The following is a 13,664-nucleotide window of genomic DNA, read 5'->3' as shown; positions in this document are numbered from 1 at the left end:
AACAAGTAAACAAGGTGATTTTGGGTAGTTCTAAGTGCCATAATTGTTCTTCACAACAATGCTTAAATGCAGATTTATACAGTGTTATTGGTGAAATTCCTCTTTCACCTTCTGTAACCCCCACAGAAGTAACCACTGTTAATAGTTTGGTGCTTAATCTAAATATATTGTTTTTATTAATGAATACACACACATGCATTCACGAACACACACACACACAGAGTTTTATTTTTGTTTTTAACACAAATAAAATAATTCTGTACACTTTATTCTGCCACCTTTTTTTTCCACTTCGTATATGTTGGCAACATTTCCACATCAACTTGTGAGTCTACCTGATGCTCTTTAACTACTGCATGGAATTGTGTCATATATATGCTTTGGGTTTGTTTTTAACAACTCCACTAGTAATTAATTTTTTCATGTTACAAACAGTGCTTCAGTAAACATCCTTATAAATACATATGCACTATATATCCCATTCTATGTAAAAGGCACCTGTGTGTGTGTGTAGTAATGGTAGTAGTAGTAATACATATTGCAAATATTCCATAGGATTAACTTTTAAAAGTAGAATTGCTGGATCACCTTTATGTTAAAAACCCTCCACAAACTAGGCATTGAAGAAACATACTTCAAAATAATAAGAGCTATTTATGACAAATCCACAGCCAGCATCATACTGAGTAAGCAAAAGCTGGAAATGTTCCCTGCCTGAAAACCAGAACAAGACAAGGACGTCTTCCCTTACCACTCCTGTTCAACATACTACTGGAAGTCCTAGCCAGAGCAATCAGGCAAGAGAAAGAAATAAAAGGCATTGAAATTTTTAAAAACGAAGTCAAACTATCCCTGTTTGCAGGCAATATGACTCTACACCTAGAAAAGCCCATAGTCTTTGCCCAAAAGCTCCTTGATCTGATAAACAACTTCAGCAAAGTTTCAGGATGCAAAATCAATGTACAAAAATCAGTGGTGCCAGGCGTGGTGGCTCAGGGCTGTAATCCCAGCACTTTGGGAGGCTGAGGCAGGCAGATCATGAGGTCAGCAGTTTCAGATCAGCCTGACCAACATGGTGAAACCCTGTCTCTACTAAAAATAAAAAAATTAGCTGGGCATGGTGGCACATGCCTGTAATCCCAGCTACTCAGGAGGCTGAAGCAGGAGAATCTCTTGAACCCAGGAGGCAGAGGTTGCAGTGAGCCAAGATCGTGCCACTGTACTCCAGCCTGGGTGACACAGTGAGACTCTGTCTCAAACAAACAAACAAACAAACAAAAAAATCAGTGGCATTCCTATACATCAACAACATCCAAACTGAGAGCCAAATCAAGAATGCCATCCCATTCATAATATCCACAAAAACAATAAAATACCAAATAATACAGCTAACTAGGCAGGTAAAAGGTGTCTACAATGAGAATTACAAAACACTGCTGAAAGAAATCAGAGAGGACACAAACAAATGAAAAAAAAATTCCATGCTCATGGATAGGAAGAATCAATATTGTTAAAATGGCCATGGTACCCAAAGCAATTTACAGATTTAGTGCTATTTCTATCAAACTACCAACAACAGTCTTAATAAAATTAGAAAAAAGTATTTTAAAATTCGTATGGAACCAAAAAGAGCCTTACTAGCCAAGGCAATACTAAGCAAAAAGAACAAAGCTGTAGGCATTGCATTACTCAACTTCAAACTATACTGAAAGGCACAGTAACCAAAACAGCATGATCGTGGTACAAAAACAGATGCATAGACCAATGGAACAGAATAGAAATCCCAGAAATAATTCTGCCCATCTACAGCCATCTGATCTTCCACAAAGTCAACAAAAACAAGCAGTGAGGAAAGGACTCCCTATTCAATAAGTGGTGCTGAGATGACTGGCAGTCACATGCAGAAAATTGAAACTGGACATCTTCATTAACCATATACAAAAATCAACTCCAGATGGATTAAAGCCTTAAAGATAAAACCTAAAATTATGAAAACTTTGGAAGATAATCTAAGAAACACCATTCTGGACATAGGATCTGGCAAAGATTTTATGAGGAAGACACTAAAAGCAATTGCAACAACAACAAATTGACAAATGGGACCTAATTAAAGAGGTTTTGCACAGCCATAAACAGACAGCCTACAGAATGGGAGAACATATTTGCAAACTATGCATATGACAAAAGTAACTATCAAGAGAGTAAACCAGCAGAGTGCGAGAAAATATTTGCAAACTTTGCATCCAGCAAAGGCTTAGTGTCCAGAATCTGTAAGGAACTTAAACAAATCAGCAAGCAAAAAACAGCCTCATTAAAATGTGGACAAAGAGCATGAACAGATACTTCTCAAAAGAAGACATACGTGAAGCCAACAAGCATATGAAAACATGTTCAACATAACTAGTCATTAGAGAAATGCAAATCAAAACCACAATGAGTTACCATCTCACACCAGTCAGAATGACTATTACTAAAAAGTCAAAAAATAACAGATGCCAACAAGGTTGCAAAGAAAAGGGAATGCTGATATACTGCTGGTGGGAACATAAATTAGTTCAGCCATTGTGAAAAGTAGTTTTGCGATTTTTCAAAGAACTCAAAGAACTCAAAGCAGAATTACCTTTCAACCCTTAGATGCTATCTTTCCTCTCTTTTGCAATAGATAAAAGTAACTACAGGCTCTGGAACTGGACTGCCTAGGTTACAATGTTGGCATTCCAACAACTAACTGTGTAATCTTAGGCAAGTTACCTAATCTTTAGTGTGCTAAATGGCATGATAATATTACCTAAATTATGTTTGTTGTGAGAGAAATTTGGCTACATTGAAACTATGTTCCAAAAGTAGAAATCTGGGGGAGAAGGTAAAAATTCTTAAAAGAATAGGAAAGACGGTGGAAAAGTCAATACTTCCAGACTTTGGTATTCTCAAGTGCACCTTGCCGAGACGGTCCCTCTTCTCCCATCCAAACAGGATAGGGATAGGATCTAGCCTTGAAAGGCAGTGAGGGCTGTCAATCAAATAGAGCACTTGGGTTATGAGAAAACAAACATACTGACCAAACCAGAGACAAGTTCAACTAAGAGGATTAGTTGAGACGGGGTCAAGCAAGTTATGCCTATTCGTTTCTCTAACAAATAGTTATTAGACATTCTTCTAGGTTGTGTCCACCTGAAAAGGTATTCAAAGTGTAAGTTCTAGGTTACAAAACCAACATCAAGCTCGCTCAGCAGATATTGAGGGAGGGAGGGCTATGGAACTACTGAAGTTGAAGACAGAAATAAAGCAAATTCTACTAAGAGCTCAAAACCCATTGACTTGAAACAAAGTCAAGCTTTGCCTGAACTGATGGCCACACTTTGGTTTTCTTAAAGTGACCAGGTTGCATTACAGACTTGTGAGCAACTGTCTGACGAACAGCCTCTACTTGGCTCCACACCCCCCAGAAGCTACCTAAATAGATTACATGGATGGGCTGCATTGCTCTCTGGCTTCCTGTTGGGTTTGAGTGAGTGAAAACACCAGCAGATTAGAGAGTAAATGATGAATTATTTATACCTCCAGCTTCTTCCCTGCAGAGTTGTCACTGGCTAGTTGGGCCCCCGGACTAAAGGTCTCAGATTCATCTCCATCTTGCCTCTCTGCCTTCAGTTCTGGTAATGCTCCCTGTCTCTGCTCCTTCAGACCCAGGGCAACCTTCTGTCACCAGCCGCTGGACACTTCATTCTCCCATGCAGTTTCCTCATGCCCTGTCTACATCTCTCTAAATAGTCTCTTGATTAAACTCAACTTGAATTATCCTAATTTGGGTGTTTCCTACTGGGACCCTAACTGTGTGGCTGCTGAGACCTAGCATGTAGTAATGAGCAGATAAAAATCCCTGAGACTGCAGAAGAAAAAAGTTCTCAGAAGCAGCTCCATGTGGAGGTTGGCACCTGAAGTCAGACCAGGCTGTTCAGTATGGTTGGCCATTTGCAGAACCACAAGTAGAAAAATGGGACTGGTGAAATCACTGCAGGGTCAGAGGGATTTCGCATTCCTCAGATGACCAGAATTGTGACCATTTCCACTCCGTGTTCTTTCCTCCCTTCTTAGAGTGCATCAAAATATATTATAACAACATTCAAATCTGCTTACAGGAAGGAGGACTCAACTTCAGGAAAGAGATGATATTTTATGAATGAAAACACACACACAGTAATTTTCATGGATTATTTTAATAAAGTGTAACTCTCTAGCGCCCCTAAGTCCCTGGAGTTTGACAGAATCGATAAAGAAAGCTGTGTTCTGCAACTCCTACTTCTCTTAAATGGATTTTGTTCTCTTAGAGTCGGTTTTACTTATGCGCATGTTTTTAATTTTATATGTATTTAATTGTGTAAATTTTTCAGATGTGATGCTGTGGAAAGAGTACTAGGGTCTAGCTTTGGGTCACTTGTGAGAATTACACATGACCTCCCCAAGCTCTGGATTCCTTACTGATCAGTTAAGAAGGGATGATAGCCATCAGTCTCGTTTGGGACATTATTGAAATGGACGTCTTTATTTTAGTTTCACGAGCTCTGCAGGCCTAGACTGGCTGCATGTTGTGCTCTGCATAAAATATGATGTTACGGAAAAACAAAACCTAGTATCTAATAAGGGAGAAACACCTTTGTAAATTTTATGATAGTGGAACCGATTTGCATTTCTATATTCAACTAAAAATATTTCTTCAAAATCACTTTTATTAATTTTTTGCTATCACTTTTAATCTAGTCCAAATCATCTGGGCAAACTATGTCTGTTACAATTAATCTTGTACTATTATGTTGTAAAAATTTCAATGATGGCTTGTACAATTAAGAAAACTTCACAACAGCCCCAAATGGTAAGTGTTCTATCAAGTCTTCTAGGCCATTTTATTAGCCAGTGTGGTTTCTTAGTGTTTGGCTGACTGTTGAACTTTACTTTGATGTCAAAATTCTGGCAATAGGTCAAATAACTTCAAAAGATCCATTACCCTACAATTCTATTTCAGAACCATGGACATATTTCAGTAAGTTCCAAAAGGTAAAAGGAAACCAGGTATCTATTCACAATAAACTTGAAGTATAAAAAACTATCAATGTGTTTATCTTTAAATCTACTGTGACTTTTTGCATCTATTTCATGTCAAGAGTTAGGTTTTATGTACTTTATGAATGGCAGAAATCCTGGTTTGCTAATTAAGCAATTAATTAATAGATACTGTATCCCTATAACGTGAAATTCTATGGGGTAACAAAGCACATCAATCTCTCTAGGTAGGATCTGTTTTGGATTCTCTGAGAACAATGCATTTTTCCTCCATCATGTATAACTAGAATTAAATATTTTTGTTCAATTAGTTGTTTTCTATCTCTCTCCCATGAGACTTACTAAGAAAAAAAATAATCCTTGGTGCTTTGTCATAGCTATAATCCCTGGAGCCTAGTAGACAACTTTCAACAAAACAGGTATTTGAAAAATGTTTCTTAAACAATGAAAAAAAGCTTAACTTTACTGATCGTTAGAGAAAAGCAAATCAAAACCACAATGAGTGAGATAACCACATCTCACACCAGTCAGAATGGCTATCATTAAGAAGTCAAAAAACAACAGATACTGGTGAGGTTGTGGAGAAAAAGGAATGCTTTTACATTATTGGCAGGAGTGTAAATTAGTTCAACCATATGGAGGACAGTGTAGCAATTGCTCAAAGATCTAGAACCAGAAATACCATTCGACCCAGCAATCCCATTACTGGGTATACACCATAAGGAATATAAATCATTCTATTATAAAGATACATGCACGTATATGTTCACTGCAGCACTATCCGCAGTGGCAAAGACATGGAATCAACCTAAATGCCCATCTATAATCGACTGGGTAAAGAAAGTGTGCTACATATATACCACGGAATACTACACAACCATAAAAAGAAAAGATATCATGTCCTTTGCAGGGACATGGATGGAGCTGAAAGCTGTTATCCATAGCAAACTAATGCAGGAACAGAAAACCAAGTACTGCATGTTCTCACTTATACGTGAGAGCTGAATAATGAGAACACGTGATGGACATAGGGAGAAGGAACAACACACACTAGGGCCTGCCAGAGGGTCGGGAGTGGGAGAAAGAATGGCTAATGCATGCTGGGCTTAATACCTAGGTGATGGGATGATTTGCTCAGCTGACCACCATGGCACAGGTTTGGTTAAATAAATGAATGCCTTAGAAATCAGCTGAATGAATAGCACACAAATGGCATATGTACTTAAAAGTGATTATCAGTGGAAGGCAAAAATAAACAGATCAGACAATAACTCAAGAAAAGTGCTGTCACTGTGCACTGCAATGGAGAAAATGGAATCAGAGCTGTGATGGGATGGAGGACCCACTCATCTAAGAATGTGGTGTTTAGGCAGGATGGGGCCAGGAAGGTTCTGGGAGGTGGGAATCAGGCCTGGGCCTCACATTACTAAATCTTACATACATTGTCATAGAGACCACTCAAAGTTCTGGAAGAAGATTATGCTCATTATAGAATATATAGCAAGCATCATGAATTAATGCTTTTTTAAAAAATAAATCCTGTAGTTGTGTCGTTAACAAAATTATACAACAGTGTATTTTCTGGGTTAAAAATGTAATTTAATCAATTTTTAAAGCCATAGTTGGGGTGACTCTTATTTGGCACTTCTTTTTTCAGTATTTAGAGAAGACAACACATGGAAGGGCCACTGCCTCTCTCTGTCTCTAAACATCAGTTGGGACTGTCAATTGTCAATTGTGGAAGAAGAGAAGAGAGCGCATTCCAAGCTGGGAAAAGTGCTAGGAAGTGTCAGAGCTGGGAATATAAACAGTTTGCTCCTTGGACTGTGGGTAAGCTAGGTGGCACAGAACTTATGTGACAGAAAAAAAAATCCAGAAAAACTAGTTAGAATCAAATTACAAAGACGTTAAATGACAGGCAAAGGCATTTAGACTATGTCCACCATTGGATCCCTCAGTTACAGTGGTCACACAATCACTTCTTTCTACAGTGCCTCTGACACCTGCCCCTCCTTTCCATTTTCAAAGCTGCCTGTTTGGCCTGCTCAGGTGGGTCCCCAGTTCTGTTGAGGGTGCAACCTCCAGGTCACCAGTCCCTATCAGGAAAGCTTCACTGTGCTGATGGAGGCAAGGACGAGACTAGCAGGATGTGTGATAACCGCCAGGCAGTCCTCTTCTCCCTTTAATTTAGGATTCTTGATCTCCTATGTTTGATATTACACAGTAACACAAACTCAGCCATTTAAACAACTTTATTTATTTCACACAGTCTACAGGGCAGAAGCCTGAGCACAGCACGGCTAGGTCCTCTGCTCCAAGTGCTGACAAGGACATCTGGAGCTTACGTTTCTCATTCGAGCTCATGTGGAGTGGCAGGGATCTGTTCCTGTGGTTGCAGGTCTGAAATCCTATTTCTTTGCTGGCTGTCAGAAGCCACTCGCAGTCATTCCTTGTCACATGATTCCCTCCATCTTCAAATCAGCATGGAGAATCTCCCTCACGCTGAATCCCCTGACCCTTCTAGTCTCTTCTGTCAGAAAGAACTTGGTCATCCCAGTCTCCTCTAATGGGTTTACCTGGTTAGATGTGATCCAAGGAGGATAATCTCCCTTTTCTTAAGTCAACTAACTTGAGACCTTAATAACATCTGCAAAATCCCCTCACAGCAATGCCTCGATTCTTATTGGATTGAATAACCTGGAAAAGATGTGTGCACACCACAGGCAGGAACCTTGGGGCCCTCTTAGACTTCCGCCTACCACACCTTCATGGGTAAACTAATGAACCCATGACAGGTGGTTCAGGTAAAATAAAAATAAATCAAACTCTTAGCTAATCCATTATGATGTTACACTTCCAAAAGTTGGGTCATTACTTGTTTTTTTTTTTTTGTTTTCTGTGGTTATTTTTATTTTTATTTTTTGTATTTGTAAACAAGACTCTGTAACATAACCCAGGATCTTGTTTATCTCCTAACCTTCCACCTGAACCCCTGTTGCTACACAGTATGCCAAGCTCACGCAGAGGTTCAAGACATGCTTTGATAGCTCCCGCCTTCTACAGGCTTGGAATCCCTCCACACTTCAGTCTGAGGATGTGAGCCCTCTCACCTGCATTCCTATGCTCTGATGCTGGCCAGACACCTTTCTCTGCACCTGGCACAGATCCTCAGTCCTCTGTAGATTATGGCCCAGTGGGTCTCAAATGTGGTGTGCATCAGTATCACCTGGAGGCCTTGTTCAAATTCAAATTGCTGGGCTGTACCCCAGAGTTTCTGATTCCATAGGTCTGGGGTGAGGCCCAGTAGTTTGTATTTCCAGCAAGTTCCGAGGGGATGCTGCTGCTGCTGAGACCTCACTGCTGAGACCACAATTTGAGAGCCACTATCTTTTCCCTCCCTTCACCTGAGTAGAAACTACGCAGCCCACTGAACGTACTGCCAGAGAAGTCAGTTGACTTTTAACTTGGAGCACCTCAACACCACTGACCATCAAGGACCCACACTAGTCTTTGTAGAGAGCTTCTTGGTGTCCACATCTGATGGGATATGTTGAGCAGAACCCAAATACATTAGAAGCTAAGTTTTCAGGTCACTAGACTTCTCTTCATAGTGACTGTTATTTCACATATTCAGAAAATATTTATTAAGTACATAATATGTGCCAGAAATGCAATTGTAAACAAGGCAGATACTTCATTTCCTGGCACCTGGAAAACTTGCAATAGACCACTGAGTAGTCTCTGCCCTGTCTTGTGCCGAATGCAGCTGAATCAACAAGGATTTGAATAGCTCATGTAACTGGGAAAGTCAACATCAAGCAGAGCTTTGTTTGGGTATGAGATGGCAATAGGTTTCACCCCAGTTTCCAAGTGTGATTAATCCCTAGGAGGGGTTGACAAGGATTCCAGGCCATGTCAGAGTTCAGTAGGGTTAAAAGATAAACTTAGGCACATCAAAATCATGTGTGTGTGTGTGTGTGTGTATAAATTCATATGGATGTGTGTGTGTATATATATGTATATACATCTGTGTGTGTATGTATATATATACGTAGAGAAAGAGAAAGCACAGAAAATGGGATGGGGTAGTTATGGCTGGAATAGAAGAAGATCCACCATGCGTACCTGGCTGTATAATTTTGTCCCTTGAATAATTAATATGAATTACCTATTCCAAACAATAACTAAAACTAAATCTTAAAAGAACGTTTTTAATTTTAAACAACCTGAAACAAATGTACCTGTGTGTATATCAAGTTAATAACACAGGAACCTGTATCTCAATTTCCTTTAGAACATAGTACTTTAACCGTATGCTTATAGTGGAAGACATTCTAGAAATAAAAAGAAACTCAGGGGAATTTTGAACTTCCTCAGCAGTTTTGTTGTTTGTAGTAATATTTATGTGTTTTGTAATTATTCTCCTTATATTGAAAGAAAATGAAGAGCTATGGGAAGGAAGATTTTCAATGTAAGAGGAAAAAGATGTATATAGAATAAAAAACAAGTTAAAATGATTCAATGTTGAAGTTGATTTGAAAATGTCAATGTCAAGATATTTTAAAATATATACGATCTGGCTCTGCCACTTAAAAAAAAAAAAAGAAAGAAAGAAAGAAAGCTTAGAATTTATTACTGCCCCAGTAGTAATGAGCAACCCAAGATCCTAGATTTTGGTGTCTGATATTCCACTGGAAGGAATAATTCTTTTTTCTTTTTTATTTTTTTGAGACAGAGTTTCACTCTCCTTGCCCAGGCTGGAGTGCAATGGTGCGATCTCTGCTCACCTCCACCAGGAGGTGGAGACCTCCTGGGTTCAAGCGATTCTGCTGCCTCAGCCTCCTGTGTAGCTGGTATTACAGGTGCCTGCCACTACTCCCGGTTAATTTCTTTCTTTTTTTTTTTTTTTTTTTTGTATTTTTAGTAAAGACGGGATTTTGTCATGTTGACCAGGCTGGTCTTGAACTCCTGGCCTCAGGTGATCTGCCCGCCTTGGCCTCCTAAAGTGCTGGGATTACAGGCGTGAGCCACCACGCCCAACCCAGGAATGAAAATTCTTACAGAAATGGCTAATTCAAGTTCTGATGTAGAAGTTTAAGGTGGGCCTGAGGTACCTTATTGTGCCAGAAAGCAAAGTCATTTCCAAAGCTCACAAGGCTTTCCTCCTCCTCCTCCTCTTCCTCCTTCTCCTCCTCCTCCTACTTCTCTCTCCTCCTTCTCCTCTTTCTTTTTCTTCTTGTTCTTCCTCTCCCTCCCCTCAAAGGCGCCAGGAGTGAGGTGAGATGAGAAGTTGATGGTAATGTCAGGATTAAGGAGGAGGAAAGATTGTCAGTTCTGTGCATTCCTTTCAAAAATGCACGAATGACCTATATCTGGACATGAGGACACATTGGATGTACATGAGGACATATTGGATGCTGAGGGTCTTCCTACAGAGTAAACGGACTGCACTTTGTAAAATTGCCAAGGTCTTGGAATTTTGGAAAACCAAAATTTTCCCAGGTTTCCATGGAAACCCAGAAAAGACTGAGGAATAGTTTCAGATTAAGGGAGATTAAAAAGAATGTCAACTACAAGCAACGATAATCCAATTTGTTACTACTGGGGCAGTAATGAATTCTAGGCTTTTAGGTGGCAGAGCCAGGTAGTATATATTTTTTAAATATCTTGACATTGATATTTTCAAATAATATCAATATAAATATTATTGATATTTTCTTTTTCTTTCTTTCTTTTTTTTTTTTTTTTTTTTTTTTGAGACAGAGTTTCACTCTTGTTGGCCAGGCTGGAGTGCAATGGTGTGGTCTCAGCTCACCACAATCTCTACCTCCCGGGTTCAAGAGATTCTCCTGCCTTAGCCTCCCAAGTAGCTGGGATTACAGGCATCCACCACCATGCCAGGCTAATTTTTGTATTTTTAGTGGAGACAGGGTTTCACCACGTTGGCCAGGCTGGTCACAAACTCCTGACCTCAGGTGATCTGCCCATCTCAGCCTCGCAAAGTGCTGGAATTACAGACATAAGTCACTGTGCCCAGTCGATATTTTCAAACAATAGTAATCTCTTTTCCCTTTTGGTCCAGAACCTAATCCAGGATTATTGGATTAGGTTCTGGACCAAAAGGGAAAAAGAGACAACATTGGAGTGTTTGGAGAAATTTGAATGGAGACTGTGAGTTACATATTCAACTTCTGATTTAAATGGTCGTATTGTAGTTTTGCAGGAGTGTCCTTGTTTTGTGGAAACACACAGTGGAAGATTAAGGGGCAATAATGCAATGAGACATCATGCAGAAAAAAAAAATGATGGATGAAAAATATATATGTGTGTTATTATATATGTACATATATAGAGGAAGAATTTAGGGTAAAGAGATAGGGGAGTTCTCTGTAACATTTTCACAAATTTTCTGTAAGTTTTAAATTATTTCAAAATTTAAAAAACACACTGGGCACAGTGGTATGCACTTGTAGTCCCAACTACTTGGGAGGCTGAGGTGGGAGGATTGTTTGAATCCAGGAGTTCATGTCCAGCCTGGACACTACAGTGAGATGCCATCTCTTAAAAAAAAAATGGAAACATACATTGAGATATTATTACATAATGAAATTCACAATAGCAGAGACTTGGAATCAACCCAAATGTCCATCAGTGACAGACTGGATTAAGAAAATGTGGCACATATATAACATGGAATACTATGCAGCCATAAAAAAGGATGAGTTTTTGTCCTTTGTAGGGGCATGGATGCAGCTGGAAACCATCATTCTCAGCAAACTATCACAAGAACAGAAAACCAAACACCGCATGTTCTCACTCGTAGGTGGGAATTGAACAATGAGATCACTTGGACACAGGAAGGGGAACATCAAACACTGGGGCCTGTTGTGGGGTGGGGGGAGGGGGGAAGAATAGCCTTAGGAGATATACCTAATGTAAATGACGAGTTAATGGGTGCAGCACACCAACATGGCACATGTATACATATGTAACAAACCTGCACGTTGTGCACATGTACCCTAGAACATAAGGTATAAAAAAAAAATCACAGTAAAAAGAAATAAAAAAATTAAAAAAAAAGAAATTCCTCATTTTGCCCATTTGCCTTAGTTCATTTTGTGCTGCTGTAACAGAATACCACAGAGTGGGTAATTTACAATAAACAGAAATGTACTGGCTCACAGTTCTGGAGGCTGGGAAGTCCAGGGTTGAGCCGTCATCATCTGGCAAAGGCCCTCTTACTGCTTCCTGACATGGCAGAAGGGCTAAGAGAGAGTGAAAGAGAGAGGCAAGCAGGGGGCAGATTCATCTTTTTATAAGGATTCCACTCCCGTGATAATGGCATCGATGCACTCATGAGGGCAGAGCCCCTCGCGGCCTAATTGTCTCTTAAAGATCTCACCTCTCAATACTATTACAATGGCAATTACATTTTAACATGATTTTGGGAGGCAACAAACACTGAAAGCATAGCAAAAGTAGTGCAAGACCATAAAAATGACCCAAAAAATATCAGTGCAAGTTGTAAGCATATAAAACAATCACAACGGTAAATGGGAAATATTACAATTATGCCATAACCATTAAAAATTTTTGCCAAAGCATTAAAAGCTCTATTATCATTGGTTATACATGTATGAGGAAACTTAAAACTAGTAAAACTAGCATTTACTTTGTACAGTGCAATTTAAAACTCTTGAAACACTGAGAATTAAAGTGTTTTATTTCTTTGTAAAGCATGTATTAAAGTTCAACCCATGCTTGTCTTCTTCTCATCATGTAATTTACCATATGGGAAAAGCATCTTTCCTGTGCTTTCTTGAATTTTCCCACACCTTTTTAAGTTCAGATCAGCTTTTAATATTTTATGCATTGTGCTTTCAACATAATAAAATTACCTCTGAGAATTCTGTATGTGAGGTTTTCTGATGGCATCATTTCCTCTGGGACATATTTATCCTTTTTGTCACAACCCCTTTCCTCACTTATGTTGGTAAGTAACCCTTTGCTGAGTTCCCCTAAACACATAGCTGGAGTCTCTCCAATAATAGCAGTGTTCCCATTCCCAGCAAGCTATTTCTTCTATTGCTCTATTTACATTCACTTCAAATCCTGTGGCTATTTGCACAGCACAGTAAGAGTTTTCATCATCTTGAACTCATATCATGCACTGTTGCTTCCTGTCTTGATGCTTGAATGTTTCCAATTGTGTGTCACATTTTTTCTAAAACTTAGCTAAAGAAATTCCATGATCTTTGTGTCTTAGTCTATCAGTGCTGCTATAACAAATTATCTGAGACTGGGTAATTTACAAGCAACAGAGATTTATTTCAAGGTGGAGGTAGCCATGCCTCCACAGCTCATATACTCTGTCCACCTAAAGATTTGGCACTGCACAGATGCTGCCAAGGCTTACTGCTTGAGCCATCTGTAGTGGCAACCCCAGCCACATTTGAGCCTGCTTGAGGCACAGCTGGGGCAGCCGGGGAGTGCTGCACCAGAACGTATCAAGCAGAGACTAGAGGCAGGCCTGGACAGAGAGCAGTAAGGTCCCACTGGTGCCCTGGGCCCCTCCCTTGAAACTACTGTGGCCTCAAAATCTTGGT

Source organism: Macaca fascicularis, chromosome 8, assembly GCF_037993035.2.
Source record: "Macaca fascicularis isolate 582-1 chromosome 8, T2T-MFA8v1.1".
NCBI classification, from domain to species: Eukaryota; Metazoa; Chordata; class Mammalia; order Primates; family Cercopithecidae; genus Macaca; species Macaca fascicularis.
This window is presented reverse-complemented; position numbering follows the sequence as displayed.